Consider the following 17,702-nt stretch of genomic DNA (forward strand, 5'->3'; position numbering starts at 1 on the left):
GAGATTGGCTTCCGTACCGAGATAACTTTACGGGAACCGGATTTGTATTAACCCCCTCCCCCCCAATATATTTAACTGTAGAAAATGTTGTCAGACTTACTCATGAAATAAAAGGAAAACCTGTTCACCTACATAATAAACGTGCCGCCTGTTCCAGGTGGGGCCCTCATCAAGAGCTATAGATTCTAGAATCTAGAATGTCATACCTTATGTAAATTCAACCCCTTACTGGAACAACCCTCAGGGTCTGTCGACATCTTGGTTTGTAAGGCAAACCCAACAATATATAGGAGTGCTTCACATCAAGTACTAATTGAAAACAAAGTAGCTTATTTTGTAATGGTTATTTATAGGAACTATGCTCAAAGGCTGAAGTGCAGCCTTAGGAACATTTCAAATAAGTTTGAGGCTGTTCCGTTTTAATTTCTGAGTAATCTTTTCTGAGCATACAATTTCCACCACATTTTCCTCAAAAAAAATAACTGATGTTTTGATAGCAGGCTTCAATCTTCCAGCAAACCAGCTTCCCCCCTATTTGTTAAGGAGGCATGTGTTCTTGTTTTAGACTCTTATAATTACTCAATTGAACTAATTCACCTAATCTTTTATAGAATCGTCCTGTTAAACCAGATGATTCACACCAGCATTACCCTAAGTCTGGCCTGACAGAGCCAGAGTCTGATTTTATCCACAGTCCAGTCTCAATCCAAGCTTTACTCCATAGTTATCCTCCCTGATAGCCTCCCAATATAATTATGTGAATTTTTGCTTGGTGACATAGCCCTAGAGAACAAAACCAGTTTAAATACTAAAAATATAATGGATTAATAATGTTTGTTTAGAAACCAGCAGAAAGTTGATAGCTGTAAGACTCCAAAAAAACCATGTAACCATAAAACTGAAATCACAGTGCAAAAGAAAACCAGAGTAAACTTTTCTAGATAAAATGAATATGCAGATAACGTAACAAACTGATAAAAACACGTATACAGGTGAAACAGTTCTGGACCTAAGGTGCATCAGCTTTGTGTGTTATACTACACCATATCTTCTGTTATGTGGTGCTCAATCTTTACTGCATTTTTTCTATTACTTTCGTGTCCCAGTGACAAACTTTGTAATTTCAAATCTCCTCCAACACCTTTTTCTCTCTTCAGTATCTATTTTGAGGGGGGAAAAAATAACACCTAGATTCCCTCCCTCATTTTTTCCCAAATACCTTCCCAAATCAATCACTTGAATACAAAACATACTAGTCCAAAAATCTGACAACTTCTGCTCAGGTCAAATTTTAGGGACTGTTAAAGTGATTATGAGGTTCTATACCAAACTGTTGCACCAGATAATTTTACATTGACTTGAATGATTTCTGCTTCAAAGCAGGTCCTTTCTCTCTCAGATATTTTGTACGGCACAGAAAATACAGATCTGATTCTGACATTGGGCATTAGACACCTACTACAATACCTGCTGTTGATCACTAGGTGTGACTGATTTTTGTTGCTCTTTGGTCTAGAAAGAAATCCACTGAGTGCAAAGAATGTAAAAAAAATGTAAAGCTTTGTATCTCCTTCCTTCAGAGTTTATTCTGAATAAACTGTATATAGTAATAAAATAGAGCATATGGGTTCATTAGCTTTTCTGAGTAAAATTCAAATAATATAAAAATCTCATTAAAAAAACAAAATCCAGAACTCCAGTAAGAGCTTTACAATGGATGAATTGAAATGTAGGTGTTTAATGCAGAAGGGTCCTTTAAAATTTCAGGATCAATTGATTTTGTACTAGTTTCACCATATTTAGAAAACTTAGAAAATTTAGGGTAAGGAAGCTTTTCTGAAGGCAACTTAGCCTTATTGTAGAGGTACTGATGCTACATAGCTACTTTCCAGAGATTCACTAAAACCAAGGTATACCAAAAGAAAAAATAATCTCTATATTAGTGGCTTCTCTATGCAGGGGAAGTCCTCCTCCTCCTGTGCAGCTGTTGGACACCAACATGTATCTGTGCGGTTTAAATCCAGAAGAGACCGTTAGTAGGCCTTCCAGCACTATGAGATAGAATATCCTTCCCAAAACAAAATAAGAGTCTCATTTGTGTTTGGAGTCAGGCTGTAGCCTTCCCAGTTAGTTTGCTGATCTTGATACATGTAAAACCTTGTTTGAATCTGGAATGTTTTCCCTGAAGTTGTATAGTGTATCTTGCAGTAACATTACTTCTCCGTTGTTTTAATCTTATATTTTAGTACAAGAACTACCTTTGCATCAATACTTAAAGAAAAGAAAGTATGAGTTTCTATACCTCAGCCTCAGAAACCCAGGATAAAAACTATTTAATCGGGCATTACAATGAAAAGCATGCAGCTGAGAACTATGCTTCCCTGTAAAGCGCGTGGAACAACTTTCTGTGCTGCAGGGAAGCTGGTACAACAGAGCAGGGTAGCCGGCACTGCGAGAGTGCTGATACCTTGAGATAACACAAATATGCACGCAACAAATCCAGACTGACTCTTCAGGCTTCAAACAGAATTACACGTTACTATACTTTTAGGACGGAGCTGCCTTTCCCCCCCTCTCTTCTCAGGGCACTTACTTGCTGAGTAACACAGCACAGTACGTGCTTGTACACTGGGCTGCAGGAATATATCCTGTCAAGTAATATAGAAGGACTTAGGGTATAATGCTCCAAAAGCAGATTGTGGCTTCTAGCAGGGTCTGCCTCAAGAGGGGTTCCTGTCTAGAGGAACACCTCCAGCTCCAGTACAGTCCTATGACCTCTTTCCAGTACCCTGTGGACCTGATGCAGTTGGTCACCAGACCCTGGTTTTGGTCAGCTAGCTGTGTTGGCACAGAAGATGGTAAAGGAAGAGACAGTACAGAGTGTCGTGCTTCAGTTCTGAGATCCAGGCCTAAAGAGAAGACGTGTGAGACTGGACAGAATTTGACAGATCCCATACACCCATTTCTCTCCCTGCTCTCCCTTGTAAAAACCCAATTGCATGTGAGGTATAGAAGGCTGACATATATATTTATACATAAAAGTAGTTTGTTTAGAAGCAAGTTTTCCCTCGCTATTAATTTACCCCCTAAAGCACAAGTCTCTGGCAAATTCTTCTTTTTTGGTTGAAGAATCCAACTTAATTTTCTTACTTTTGAAATACTGGTGTCTCAAGAAAAAGCCAAGATGATGACTTGAAACACCAACTTCCTCCTTTATTTGAAAGCACCTTGTACAATTATATAATCAGAATTTAGGGTAGTTTGAATACCAAAGTAGCTGGATTTGTGGTATATATGTTACACGTATATTTTCTTTCCTGTTCTTTAAAACATTTTTCTAGCTTCTGTCCTTGCCTTTGATTCAGGCTCTTAGATTGAATGAAAGTCAGAAATTCCATTTCTTATTTGACAATGGCCAACAAGTATTATTCAGCTCGCTAAAGAGATTAATGGAGTTTGCTAGTGGCAAAATTAACCTTGAGGATGTAGAAAATGGCTAACAGGGCACAGCTATTGTTCCCAAGAAGATTTTACCAACTTTCTTAGGAGTGAAAGAACATTACTACAGGAGACTGCTCAGAAGCGCACTAACAAGAGCTGCTGAAGTGAAATATCAGGAAATCATAAAGAAGATGTTTTCTTTCCTCATTATGTGATTTCCTAATCAGGATCTCAAAATGAGACCTGTTGACAGTTGTCTCTTCTGCTTTGAAATTACTGATGTGCTTACTATAGAACCGTAAGTGGTTAGTTGTATCATACAGATTTACTTGTCCCTTCACTGTTTGGTACTGTGGTTTGATACGTACTCATTCCCAGGCTTCATAAAAGGGCACTGAGATCAGGTGCCGAAGCTTTGCTTATGGCAAGGACATAAATGAAGGTGTTTAAGCACCAGGGTGAGCTTAAATATCACTACAAGCAAGTAGTGATTCTGTGATTAAAGCTCATGCTCGGAAGTAGGCAGTAATATCCTCTGGGGGATTTCACTGCCTCAGGCCTACTCGGCCTTTTTTTGCAATGAATTTAAAGCCCAAGTTTCTTTAACTCCAAGGCTGTATATACAAATGGTACTTTTAGTAGAGAGTATATATGCTTTTTTCACATTACTGCTAAACTGGGTCATCTTGTTTAAGCCTTTGCTTGGCAGATTTGTTTAGTTAGTTCTAATTGGTTTCAACTGTATAAATTCTAAGAAATTCCAATGATAATTCAAAGTAGATCTGTCTAGGTTTGCACCAGCTAGAAAGTATAATTTGAAAGTGTCTTTACTCATAAGATGGGACAAAACCAGAAACCCATCTGAGTTTTTTTTTTCTTTTTTAAAACAATTCTTGCCCTTCTCTTACAGCAACATGTACATACTCCCCTTTTTGGACAATATATATACGTACAGGCATGTGTGTAGATTTTGAAGCAAAAGTACTGTTGTAAATTACACAGCCTGTGTTAATTTGAAATATGGTACTAGTGTAAATATTGACAGAAAATTAGTTTAAACAAAAGCTCATGATTTTTGTTTTAAACTTGCAAAAACAAGTTATAGGTTTTAAAGATCTTTGTTACAGAAGTTTTTGAGTTGGTCTCTGAGGAAAGGACTAGGCTTTTTGGTTTTGTTTTCAAATGCAAAGCTGACATTTTTAGTGAAAAAAATTAAAATCTTTTTAATTGACTCTAGATTTCAGGTTACATAAACATCAAAGGACATAAGCAAAAGGGTATGATATTGCGTCAACAACTGAACTATTTTTTTCACACAAAGCTTTTTTTCTGCAATGTGGATAAAAGCCAACATGACTCATAGACCTTTGGTTAGTTTTGCAAACACTAGTATAGTTTATCCACAGGAAAACTCTTGCTGGGCAAGCTTTACTTTATTAAATAGTCTCTCTTTGCTGTGTTACCATTTGTTTTATACACAACTTGCCAGTCCTACTGTCTAAAGCAGCCAAAAGCCCTTTCATCGGATCTGAGACACAGGATTTGCTAAGATTCAAAATGGAAGATATTAGAAGGCGAGGACAGTGTGTTACAGCCTCCTTCCTCTCTTGCAGCCTTGGGTTTATTTGGTTTTCTCCCTTCCTTCCTGCCTGTTGAAGACCCCTGTATGTGCTGGTTGCAGAAAGATCTCATCTTCATACCAAAGGCTTCATACCAATACCTTCACGACCCAGACTGTGTGCTGTACTGTTTCTCATGTGCATATTTATACTGCTCTGCCATGCCTTTTCTTTCTTCCTTTCAGCCTTTCCCTTCTTACAACAAGCAAGCAGAACATAGGTTTTGGATTGACATATCTCATAGTGTTGAATTTAATTTATTATTTTTTTTTAACACCACCACAGTAAAAATGTCATGATGGGACGGAAAGGCCAGTCAGCTGCTTCCTTCAGCACAAGTCTGGGCTGAGATACTGCTGAGCACAAAGAACTAACGGTCATATTCATAGAAGAGCTCTGTGTCAATAAATATGGGATATTCTCTGCTGGAGCCAGGCAGGGTTCAAAACATTAAACAAAGCTGTGTTAGCTGGCTGGGTGGGATACACTGAAAATTCCTCTAACATGCTTACACTTAGGAAAGCAAACTGGATTGATTCCAAAACTGACCCACCTCACCAAAGAGGAAATATTGACTTTAATGTAATCTCTTTACATGCTGAGGAACTTGTTTTACTCCCTCTTCTCAAACAGAATGGACAAATTTAATGATACTGTCACTGACGTTATTTGAAAGAATCAGTGAGCAGATTAAAGTAAGAGAAGTTCAGTATCTTTTATGTCAGTCCCTGCCAATTTTTAACCACTACTTTGGTGACTGGCAGCCCTTCTATATGAACTAGGCTTAGCTGAGTAATACAAGCATTGCTTTTCTAAAGCTGGATTTTAGTAGGCAGCTGAAGTTCCCCATTTCTTTCACTTCTCTTGCATGTGGAAGTGGAAATGACAAATTTTAAACTCCTGCAATTCATCCATTATTGGCAAGCAGAATCAGGAAGCCAAGACATCCTGAAGTCACTGGCCGCCTGTCTTGAGTACATCAGGAGGGACTGATCGTCTATAAAATTTCAACAGTGGAAAGGAGAACCAATATGAGCTACTGTGGATGTGCACCAGTAACTTAAGCTTGAATGAACAAGGATGTTGTACAGCTTCATCCCTTCTTTAACACAGATCTGAAGCCTCAAAAGGACACCTACAGAGAGACAGGAGACAGGAACACACACTGGCAGGGAAAACAAAGAAATATATTGTTTGCAGAAATAAAGCTAATTATGAAATGGGTGGGTTTTTTTGTTTTTCTTTAAATCAACTGTACCAGTTACAAAATCTAAAATCAACATTTATGTTCTCAAAATCAAAATTATTGAAGATTGGCCCACAGTTTAGGGAAAGAGTTATCTTAAGTTTAGCTGCATTTATCCTTCCATACCTGATAATTACATAAATGGGAATTAGAGAGAGCAATAGGATGCTGGCCTTCTGAGTGCCATCAGTGTTAAAAGTACATGATCTTGGCTTTGAAATGAAGTTTGTAGAGTTTTTTCCCCCATAATTTACATTTTTATGTTTGTTCCAGCTGTATTCCATGATGTGAAAGCATGTTAAAATCCCCCATTTCTACAGAAAATAAATAAGGAGGCACTGGGATGAGTATGAATGACATTAGGAAACACCCTGATTTCCAAATCTGTAACTACAACCACTTAACAATACTACTAGGTGCTGCAGCTTTTTTTTTTTTTCCCAATGTTGCTGCTTCAAAATGCATTCAAAATTCAAATGGTAGTTACAGCTTGAATGACACAAGTAGGAGTGTGAATTTAAGCATAAACAGCTACTAAGAAGAGTGTAAACTTCATCTGATACACAAAAAGATGAAGCGTAGAGACACATAGAATATAGTCTAAATGACAAGAAATGTGAAAAGCAGAGATGAATACCAGTGAAATTATATGGAGAGACAGGTCATGTGGATGTCGCACAGCTAGAAGCTGGGAAAAGAGGCAGAGAAATGGGGATGCCCATTTCATTGCTATTTTTCAGCTGCATGACAGCAACCTCACTTGATGCCTGTTGCTGTAAACCAGTAGTAACTCCACTGAGAGCAAGCTATAGCAGCAGAAGGATAGCAAAATACAGTGATGAATAAATCCCATTATCTTTTAGAAGAGGAAGAGAAGTTTTGAAGTATTCTCAAGCGAGCACAGGACTAACAAGACTGCTTGTGGAAGATGGGATGTGGTCACGCGCCTTTGCTGATGCTTCAGGTGGTGTAATGTGTTTGGCATGCATTAGAGCACTGAGGGAGCTCTGAGAAGACTCAAGGGTGGGAATTCCATTAAACAAGCAGAGAGAAAATGAAGCCATTTCTGTAATGGTTGGGTTGGACTAACATTGCTGAGATAACTAGGAGTGTCAGACTCAGCAGAAGTAAACCAGTCTGAGACAAACTCAATGGCAGTTTTGTCAACAGTGACACTGGAAAGAAGAAACAAAAAAGTTACACTTGAAAATGCTTGATTTCACTCGCACTATTTATGTCTTTCCACCCCTCTCAGATAACCTTCCCTTCTCTTATCCTTTGCCTCTCACTTCATAAATATAACTGAAAATTCAAAGGCTAAACTCACGTGAGCCTCTATGATAGCTCTAGCAAAATTCTTGTAGACTTCTCCAAGAAAAACATGAGTTAGAGTTCATGCATTTTGTTGAAAAGCAGTGCATTCCAAGGACATTTAAAATAAAGTGTTGAACAGCAAAAACTGGTCTTTATAACAGGTTAACATTATTGAATCCATACTGAAATGTTCCACAAGCATACAGAGATGCAATTCAAGGCTGAAAATTAATTGAAAATTAAAACAAATACTACTGCCTTTTGGTCAGGTGGGGACAAAATTCAAGGTCTTAGGACTGAACTACTGTTTACTTTTTCATTTAATCACGGTGCCATCTCTCAATATGTCAAATGTGTCTGCTTGTGGAGCTGCTCCCAACCAGGGGCTTTCTCTAAACGTGTGAAGAGTGTAGCTGTATAACCTACGAACAGTTTTTCTGTTTAAGTTATTGGTGAGGTTTCTTAGCTATTTCTTAGAGGGGAAAAAAAAAAAAAAAATCACCTATGAAGGTGCTTCACCTGTTCATGTATTAAAGTAAGTAACTTTTGACTGTCAGACCACTTACGTAGTTACCTAAACCTAGTACCTTAACACAGTAGTTTGAATCATAGCCTTACTTCAAACAGTATTTACTCCAGAGAATCACATTTCTCTCTTTTTTGCAGATGTTTTAGTATAAGTCTTTATAACTGGGTAAATGCTGTAATTTCATTCACATTTTCAGAATTACTTTTCTATTAATTGTTACATATAGAGACACAAATCCATTAGATTAATTGCAAATGAAATGTGAAGTTTGAAAGCCTGCAGTCTATCAAATTTCCAGTTCACTAGAATTCTGAGAATAAGTTTCTGATGAACAACATAATATCCTTTGACAAATCAATATATTATAATGAAAAGAAGGAAATTATACACAGGAGCTTCAAGACATTGTTTCTTAAAACTAAATAGAAGCTAAAATGAAAATCAATACTTACTAATAATTTGCAAGGAAGCTTGGAATAAGAATATTTTAGGCAAGCCAGTTACTTGAAAAGAGGCTGCTTGGGGCCCCCCTACTCACACGTACCTGGGCTGGCTCATTGCCAAATTCCCATGTGAATCAGAAGTGAGATTCTGGGAAATTCTTATCCCAAAACCAGCTCATGGAGTTTTACTCAAGTTTATCTCAAACAACTGAAAAGTACTTAAGTTTGGACAGTGTGACTCCAGGATAACATTATTTATATTACATGGTGTCTTAAATTCATAGCATAAGAAGAATTCATTGCTGTTTTTCAAAGGGTGCTTTGGTTTTAATGTAATCTACATTTCTTACCCAAAAATAAAGGTATACAAGTTTTGGCCCCCATTATCTCAGTATCACAGCTATCACTAATCAGACAAAACCAGACTTGGTTACGCAGCTTCTAAATACCAGTGAATCAGAAAACGAACTGCCAGGTATGACGCATCTGAAACTACTGCAGGCACCCCCGTTTCTGAGAGCAGCATGCACACGTTACGGAACAAATCAGGCCACTTACACACCGTTGACTGCCAGCTTCATCATTCAGGACAGCAGTGTCTGATTCTTGTCATTTGTCTCTTCCTCCTCTTCCTCAATCACAGGAGGGAGAGACTGCATGCCCTATAGTCACTTCCCTCAACAGGAATAGTTGCTATCTATGCAGTTTCTTTTTTGAACTGAAGTATTTTTAAGGAACTGTTTGAACAGGGTTTTTTTTATTTATTGTTATATTGAAATTGAACCTTGAGCTAGTAAAAACAATATTATGGTAGTGTTCTACTTCTAAAGTCAGAGCTGCTGTTTTCACAGGAGGAGACTTCAAATTGCTGCACAAAACTCTTAACTGTTGAGCACTGAGATATGTGCAGTGTACAAGCCTCAGTTATTGTGAACAGCAAAGTTGCAGAAGGCTATTTTTCAGAGGTTCTTGCTGAGAGTTTTAATTGTAATCCAAAACGTAATACAGAGAAGAGTGATTTTTATAGGGTGGGGTGGATCAAAATTACTGCAACTTTTTCCCTTTTTTTTTTTTTTTTTCATTCATCTCCAAAGTCAATGATCTCCTGAGGGCAAAAGACAGAGAGTCAGTCTTTATGTTGATATAACCTGATCAGCAATCACTCGGAAAGCTGAGTGGGGAGGCAATAACAAGACTTCAAGAATTTGGCAGAGGCAGATGGAATTGCCCCCAAAACATCTGTCTATTCATCATACCCAGAGCAATTCTGTCTTTCTCAGGTATCCTGAGATTTCTGTCTTTCTATAGCTCAGGTTCAGCCCTTTGGCTGGAACCACCATCAAGGTCACCCAGTCATTTCTGATTATAATTCCACCTAAATGAAGACAACACACAACTCTGCTGTCTTGTCCTCAGGAAGTCTGCTTTCCTGAAGCCTGACATGTAGTGAAAATAACTTGGCCATGGAAACCTTTTCAGACATGATTCAGTCTTCATAAAGCAGTAGTTTGTTTTTCAAGAATCTCAGCAAAAGGAGCTCACCTTTTTTTTTCCCCAACATGACTTAAATTTATGGTCTCATCTGTGCAGAGGCCCCAAAGAGACAGACATTCTGGTTTGCAGTTGTAGGAAACTAGGCCAGCAATTCTGTTCCTTCTGGGGACAGTATTGCCATGTCATTTTCTGACAGTTTGTACTTCAGCAGAACCTAATCTGTGAAGCAGGTGGAAAAAACATTTGCCAATGTAAATATTAACTTGTTTACTCTTTAGGCAAAGCAGAGAAGAGCAGCACATTACTACCGTGTTTGATAACCTGTGCTGGGGTGGGTCTCATGGGTGGATGAAACTAGATTTTTTTTATGGTCTATGACACCAAAGTATCTTGGTGTAATAGAAAAGTATAAGAAAGGATTGACAGCAAGATCCTGCTTGTTTGTGTGCATTTTGGTTTGTTTGATTTGAGTTTTTTCCCCCCAAAGAGTCTCTCTCTCTATAATGATGCCAGAAAAAGTATCCAGTGATTGTGTTAGTGGTGAGCTCTGTGCAAGATAGGGACAGCCATGTTCACAACAGACCCCTGCCATGGACTGCTACAAATCCAAACACATTCGATCTAGGAGGTGCTCTAAAATAGATTTCTATCTCTGAAGCAGTCTTCCCTCTCTGATTCTTTCTTCTCTCCTCCAAGTCCTCCTACTTATTACCAATACATCTCCAGAAAAGTTATGTCAGTATTAGGACATTACCAAATTGTTATTTGAGGTTCTTTTTTTAAAGGTCAGGAAACATAGTACTTAAACTAGTGCTAATGCTTCCTCTGTGACAGCATTTGCCAAGGTGAAATTGTAACTGTATAATGACAGAGGAATCAATAGGAAAAACAAATTTGTTGCTGATAAGGGCTCAACTTTAAAACTTAAGCTAAGATCTCTTCACTGCCCACTCACTCTTCTCACTGCAGGCCTTTGAAGTCTCTAACCAATGATGTTACTACATCGCATCTCTCAGACAGCCATGCCCTGGTGACGTAGAGGACATAGAATATACATGTATTCTGTTTCTGAGATACAGATAAGGAATAATCATCACAGAATTAAGTTTTAAAACAGTTTTCCTTCAATATCATACAGGAAGAAGCAGCTTGAGAATGGTTTCCTATTTTATGCCTGCATAGTGACACACACCAGAACGGCCTTTCACAGCACCACTGAAGTTAATGCCCTAATAAAAACTACTTCTCCTCAATGGACTTTCTTTGCTTTAGCCTGACTTTATTTTCAGGGGATTAAAGCTTAGCAATAATATTTGCATGGTCTTGAAACTCTCTTCTGTTTCCAGAAAAAAAAGAAAGCACTTTGTTAATGTAAGTTCAGAGAGGAGGCAAAAAAAGATTCCTTTAGTTTCACTTTGTCACATTCTGGGAGGAGCAAATCGGACACCACAAACCTCCCACAAAAAAAAAAAAAAAAAAGCTGATTGCTGGAGCTTTTTTAGAGAACTTTCAACACTGATCTTTAAAAAAAGGTATAAAAAAAGTTGAATGTAATTTTGAGATACCTATAGCAATACTACTTTTTTGACATGTTTGAAGATAGGATTTAATACAATTTAGTCTTAAGTACTACAAAGCACTCACAAACTACAAGGTAGGATTGACTACTGAAGTGCTTAAAAAACAAGCCACATCGAGTGACACAATTATCTTCTTTACCCATGCACTCAAAATATATATATTATCTTTGGCAGAAAAATACTTTCCATCTGAAAATCTATAAGCTACTGGAAACACTGACACTGGTGTTCAGTAGGGAACAGCGAGTCCTGTGGAGACAATGGGATGTAAGACTTTCCTCCCTCCACCCCCCATTGTGCTCATGGCTGGTGGAGTTCCAAGAGAATGTGGAAAAAAGATTATTTGGTTTCTATTACCCTGAAGCAATAATTTCCAGTAGTCACGTAGTGAACCTAAAGGAAGACTGCTTGGTTTCATTTTTTTTCCCCCTGAAAACGATGATAAAATGAGTTTATAAAGGAACACAGCACTTACCCTTTCCCAGACTCCAATTCAAGAGTTTAAAACATATTGCTGGCTTTACACAGGCTAGTATTTACATCAACACAGTTGCTTTGTAGCTCCTTTCAAATCAATGGGAATGTAAATGTGCTAGGAGTGAGACACACGCTTTAGGGTCTTGCTGAATCATGTCCTTTGCATGTCACAATCATTACTGAAAAATGTGGTTGAGACCATACACCAAATTAGGACAAGAACATTTGTTATGGAAGGTAGAACGTGGCAGGACATGATGCTGGTGTGCATGTGAATGGGGATGTGCGTGTGTGCTTCCTGCCCTGAGAGTACTAAGCAGTTAGATCTTTTCCAGGTTCTGCCATATTTCTGGAGCAGTCCTAGATGCTAGAAGCCAGGCAATTCAAAAGCCGCAGTATTTCTTTAGGTACACTGCACACACAGCTTAAAATAAAATTTAAAAAAATCTTGATTTCTGCCAGGTATGTGACACCATAAATCTGTTTTTGTTTTGTTTTGTTTTTTTTCCAGAAATACTTCATACACACTGAATTCAGTATGAACCAAGATGGCATCGATTCTTTCTCTATTTGCTAGTAACATTTAGGCCTCTCTAGTACACAGAGTGTATGTATACTGCTCCCAAATATTACATGGCTCTATGAGAAAAGCAGTATACCAGATGACTGATGCAGTATCTACTAAAATGAATGTGTTCACTTCAATAAACTGTGGATTAAACTTCAAAGTGAGCTTTGTCTCAAGTTGCAGTTTCAACAGAGTTTTTTTAAATTACAATGGAAGAGAAAAAAAAGTAGAAGATAAAACCAATATCTACAGTTAAGCAGTAATGCATAGCTATCATTAAATGGCATGACTTGGTTTCTTTCCCATAGAGATCTTTGCACATGAAAAAAAGCTCCCTTCCCTCTCATCCCTTCAAGAAAATTGTTTTAGCTTTTCATTTCTTTGAGCCATCACAGAAAATTTCTGAGTATATTTCATTTTAAGCAGCAAGGTGTTTCATTGCTTTCAGCTGCCAGAAGTTGTTGCAGAAAAGTATGCAGCATAGACATTCCAGAAATTATGTGCTGTCTGCTTTAATACACTGCCTCTTTGCTTTGCCTTCATTTGCTCACGTTCATATTATTAGCCTGTAATTATTAAGTCCAGTTTACTCATGCTTACAATTCTGTGTCAAGAAAAACCTTTCTATTTCTGTGCTGAGGAGATTTAGTTAGAATGTTAAATTTAAAAGCAAGTTCTTCTTGTTTTGCCACTTCGTAGAAATTTTCCTTCTGCTATTTTGGGCCCCACTCCTGCGGTTCAGCTGAAAAGTCTAAATGGAATTGGCAGGAGTAGCAGGTGAATGAAGCTACTGGCATACATATTGTCAAGAAGGCAGGAGCTGAGGCTCCAGACACATTGAGCCACATGTACTAGCCTATTCTCTACAAATAAATTAAGCACAGGCCCCTCCCAAAAAAAAGTTCAAAATAAAATAACACACAAGATGCCACTATTAAAAGGCTACATAAAAGACCATAAATAATATGACCTAAATACAAGAGGGAGATTGTTATACGTCCAAAAGCATAGGTACTTGTAGTTTTGCAGAAGTAATTTTCTTATCATTACTTTATGTTAACAATTTGCTAAGTTTCAAATCCTCAAAAATATCTTGGTTCTAGATTTAGAGGGAGCAAAACCTACATTTAGAGCTGCTGACTGGCACCATATAAGTTTATGACAAATTGTATTTGGAACACATGTAATTTCAGATCCAACACTGTAGTCCTGGAATTTGAGTAATACCTATTACCAGAAAAGGCACTTTGTTTTACAAATAAAACACTACTTAAAACTCAAATATAATACCTTTTTTTTCCTCCTCTTCCATCTCCCCCCTCCCCATCCCCGATACATGAACCCTGAAGCAGCAATAAGGCCTCTGAGATTTCATGAGAATGTGTCAAAAGGAATAGCAACACTCTGTTCATCTATCTTTGCAAGACTAAATACAACATTGATTAGCCAGTTCTTTTGGTCATCTTTCCCTCCTAATTTTTAAGATGAAAAATATTATGCAACTACTTAGTTTTCAGCTACCCAGTTTTCTTGCTGGAACTAGCAGTGCAGCACACTAAACAAAAAACATTGATACTGGCTTCACAGAATTCCTGAGCCATGACAGTAGACTTGAAGTTGGACTGCAGAATATTTAAGGCTGCCTCACATTTGACTGACTATGCCATTTTTGTGTGACCTTTATATTTGAGGCTGCCTCACATTTGACTGACTATGCCATTTTTGTGTGACCTTTATATTTGAGGCTGCCTCACATTTGACTGACTATGCCATTTTTGTGTGACCTTTGCAAGTTTTTATAGGACTCTTCAAAATGTATTTTTTGAATCAAGTTGTGCAGCATAGGAAGTGAAGTCATGACCATCTACAGAAGACCAAGACATTTACATAAGTCCTTGATACACAAAGACTCTGCTAACACCAAGAATCAAAGCCCCATGCCACTTTTCTAGCAACAGTGCATGATGTTACGATGTTAGCTAAAAATAAAAACCTGACGCTCCCTTGAAAAGAACTGGGTCTAACTATTGTAATTCTATGCTTAATGTCTTCACGGCAGTTTATAATAATTCTGATAGGAAAAATTATTAATCTGGACAAACACCTTTTCCATATCTAAGTCATTACTATTCCAGCAATGTCTGAACACTTACAAGAACGTTTTACTAGCTTTAGCACAACCCCTTTTCCAGGGATCAGAGTCAAAATGGATTCCAGTTCTGTTTCACTAATGCTTAGGTATGAGTATACTAAAACTAAAAACATGTAATACAGAGAAGGAATCAGGGTAAGTGGTCTTGCAGAAGAATGGAGCAAGCATCTTGTAATTAAGGAAATAAAATATTTTAATGAGTTCAGAGGTGGAAGTTTTCTAGATTGCAACAACTCGTGCCTATTACTTTATAATAATTTAATGGTCAGTTCTTCTTTAACACAGCTGCAGCTGGAATGACATACTACTGTGTAACTGGAAGCTTAACAGAATGACTTAGAATAATCAGAAATAGTGAAAAAAAAAAAGAGAGAGAGAGAAATCTGTTCATAAAGGCAACAGATACTCCAGAATAAAGATGAGAGTGTAAATTGGATGAATAGGAATACTTTTTAAAAATGCAAATATAAGATGAAAAGAAAAAGGGAACTGAGAAAGAGACAGCAAAAGTGATTAGGGAAAAAGCCATGGGGAAGTTTTGTTGACTGAACAAGTGCAGTGACCTTAAAAGAAGAAGTTTAATAGAGTGAAAGGCTAAGCAGTACTTGAAATCTTAAGGAGATAATTTTACCAGCTGAGACACTTTTTAAAATGTATCAAGATCAATTTTGATTAGGATTTGAGTTTGTACAGTTCCAGTTCTGGAAAAGAAAGAAACCCTAAACTCCTCTTTGATTATGACTTTGCTCCTGAATCCCTTGAAAGTTGCCAAAAGACATAACTTTCAAAGAGGGTATTGTTGATTAATCCATACCTTTCCTACTGAGATAGAATTGCTACAGTATTAGCAGTTTTGGTTAGGAGCCTGTATTGATCATATAGAATTAATCACATAGAAGTATATTCATACATCAAAGTGAACGTGTAAAAAGATTTATGTGGTCACAGACTGAGCAAGGCAATAAAACTTTTGAAAGCCTCTGTATCACCTAGGACTAGAATGTAGTGAAAAAATGTACATAATGAATGTTTCAACACCTAAATCAATGTATCCTCTCCCTAAATTGCAACCTATGTTCCTGTATGTCGTGGAATACCATTCATAGCAGCTGACACACTGAGCAGAAAGCTGCCAAAGTCCAGTGACTGGAAACATTAAGTATTACTAGTTAAGTATTACTACTATCTTAATGTATACCAATAAGCTTCTTGGCTGACGCTGCCAATCCAAAGATGTTTCTTTGGCCCACAGGTCTGAATTGTCAGAGTAGTCCATGGACCTTAATGGAGGCACGCTTGGTTATCCTTTGGATAACTTAGGATGATATTAGAGGAGAGTAAGGAGGGCACATTATGAAAATAGTTCAGCATCCTAGTTTAAAATTTATCATGCCTGTAAAAGGTGGAACACCTTGATAACAATTAAGTGTCTCGAAATCTTTAAAACACAGGTTATTTAAGAACAAGTAGCAAGATTTTTTCATACAAAATCCAAAAAAGAGATAACACAATTATATACAAAGCCTTTACAGAGGACAGAAATGAGAGGGAACCATACAAAATCTACTTATTGCAAGACAAGAAGTTTCTTCCACTTCCCTTCTATCCAGCCAATATGCTGTAAGATTCTTAACACAGACATTCAGATATTCAGTCCTTTTGCAGACCTTATATCCTAAAGGGTACAGAGCGCCTAGCTTTGGGAATCCTTCCTTTTTTTACTACCAACACTCTTCTTGGGGAGTTATTTGGATTCAAGCCTTCCTCCTCACTCCACTCTGATGAGAACGATTATATATTCATTTGTCCCAGGTAACTTCAGAATTCCTCTCTCCTTGCCACTGAGTGCCCCTTTATGCTTTCAAAATGTTCATTTCCCTTAGGCCTAACTGGGAGCAATTATCACCTGCCTAGACAGTAATAGGATTATGCTAATGGTGCTCCAGAACCCTAAAGTTTTAACCTGCAAAACACCCTTTTTTGTCAAGCAATTCAAGACCCAGACTAGTGCTTTTTTTCCCCCACAGCTTATTGGGCAACCTGATATTTTATGTGTATACATAACTTGCCACTGCTATTTGATATAAGTGTATAACTCAGTTTACTTGCAGTTTATCTGAGACCAGTTCTTATCAGAAATCAGCATTTTGTGAAAATGGGCTTGGGAAGACTACCCCTTCTGCATCCCTAGCCATTTCCCTCCAAAAATTGGTTTTTGGAGACAACATGCTCTTCCCCCCCCTAGATTTGATAACTAACTTGAGGTGACACCCCTAAGCCTTGCTTGTCCTTAGTTACTAGTGATCCATCACTGGCAAATTTAATTTTCAATTCAATTTCTTAATTTCAACACATTTCTTAATCTAAAAAAACCCCACATTTTTAAGTACACTATTTAACATTCATCGTCTGATAAGAGTGTAATAAGTTTACCATAAGCTTTTTAAAATGCAAGCATTTGGTGAATCCTTTTGGAAAGTTATCTTCTGCTCTACCACTTTCACATTACTTTTCACCTGTTTAATGTCTAACACAACTCTAAAGAGCAGTTCAAGAGGAAATTATGTAATTTGTTTCTCTGTGAGCTTCTTCTGAGTGTATGCCATTAACACTCTATACATGAATGGTGGGAAAACAGTTGATGTGACATTAAGGACTGATGATGATCACACTAACAGCACTTTTCTCTCATTCATTACTGCTTAGCACACCTGATTCAGCTATATTCTTCACTTATTCCGAATGGGACTACTCTTTTTCTTCTGATCATCCAGCAGGTCTTAACTGATCAAACTGGCTATTTTACAAAGTAAATGATACACGCTGTGAGCTCAGCTAC

General features: G+C 37.6%; 1 protein-coding gene across 1 annotated transcript in view; it reads right to left on the reverse strand.

Moving 5' to 3' along the window:
- SLC39A10 (solute carrier family 39 (zinc transporter), member 10) overlaps positions 1–17,702 on the reverse strand; it is an 84,996-nt gene that overhangs the window by 38,443 nt on the left and 28,851 nt on the right. The gene's annotated exons all lie outside the window — the stretch shown is intronic.

Source organism: Calidris pugnax, unplaced genomic scaffold (assembly GCF_001431845.1).
Source record: "Calidris pugnax isolate Ruff unplaced genomic scaffold, ASM143184v1 scaffold103, whole genome shotgun sequence".
NCBI classification, from domain to species: domain Eukaryota; kingdom Metazoa; phylum Chordata; class Aves; order Charadriiformes; family Scolopacidae; genus Calidris; species Calidris pugnax.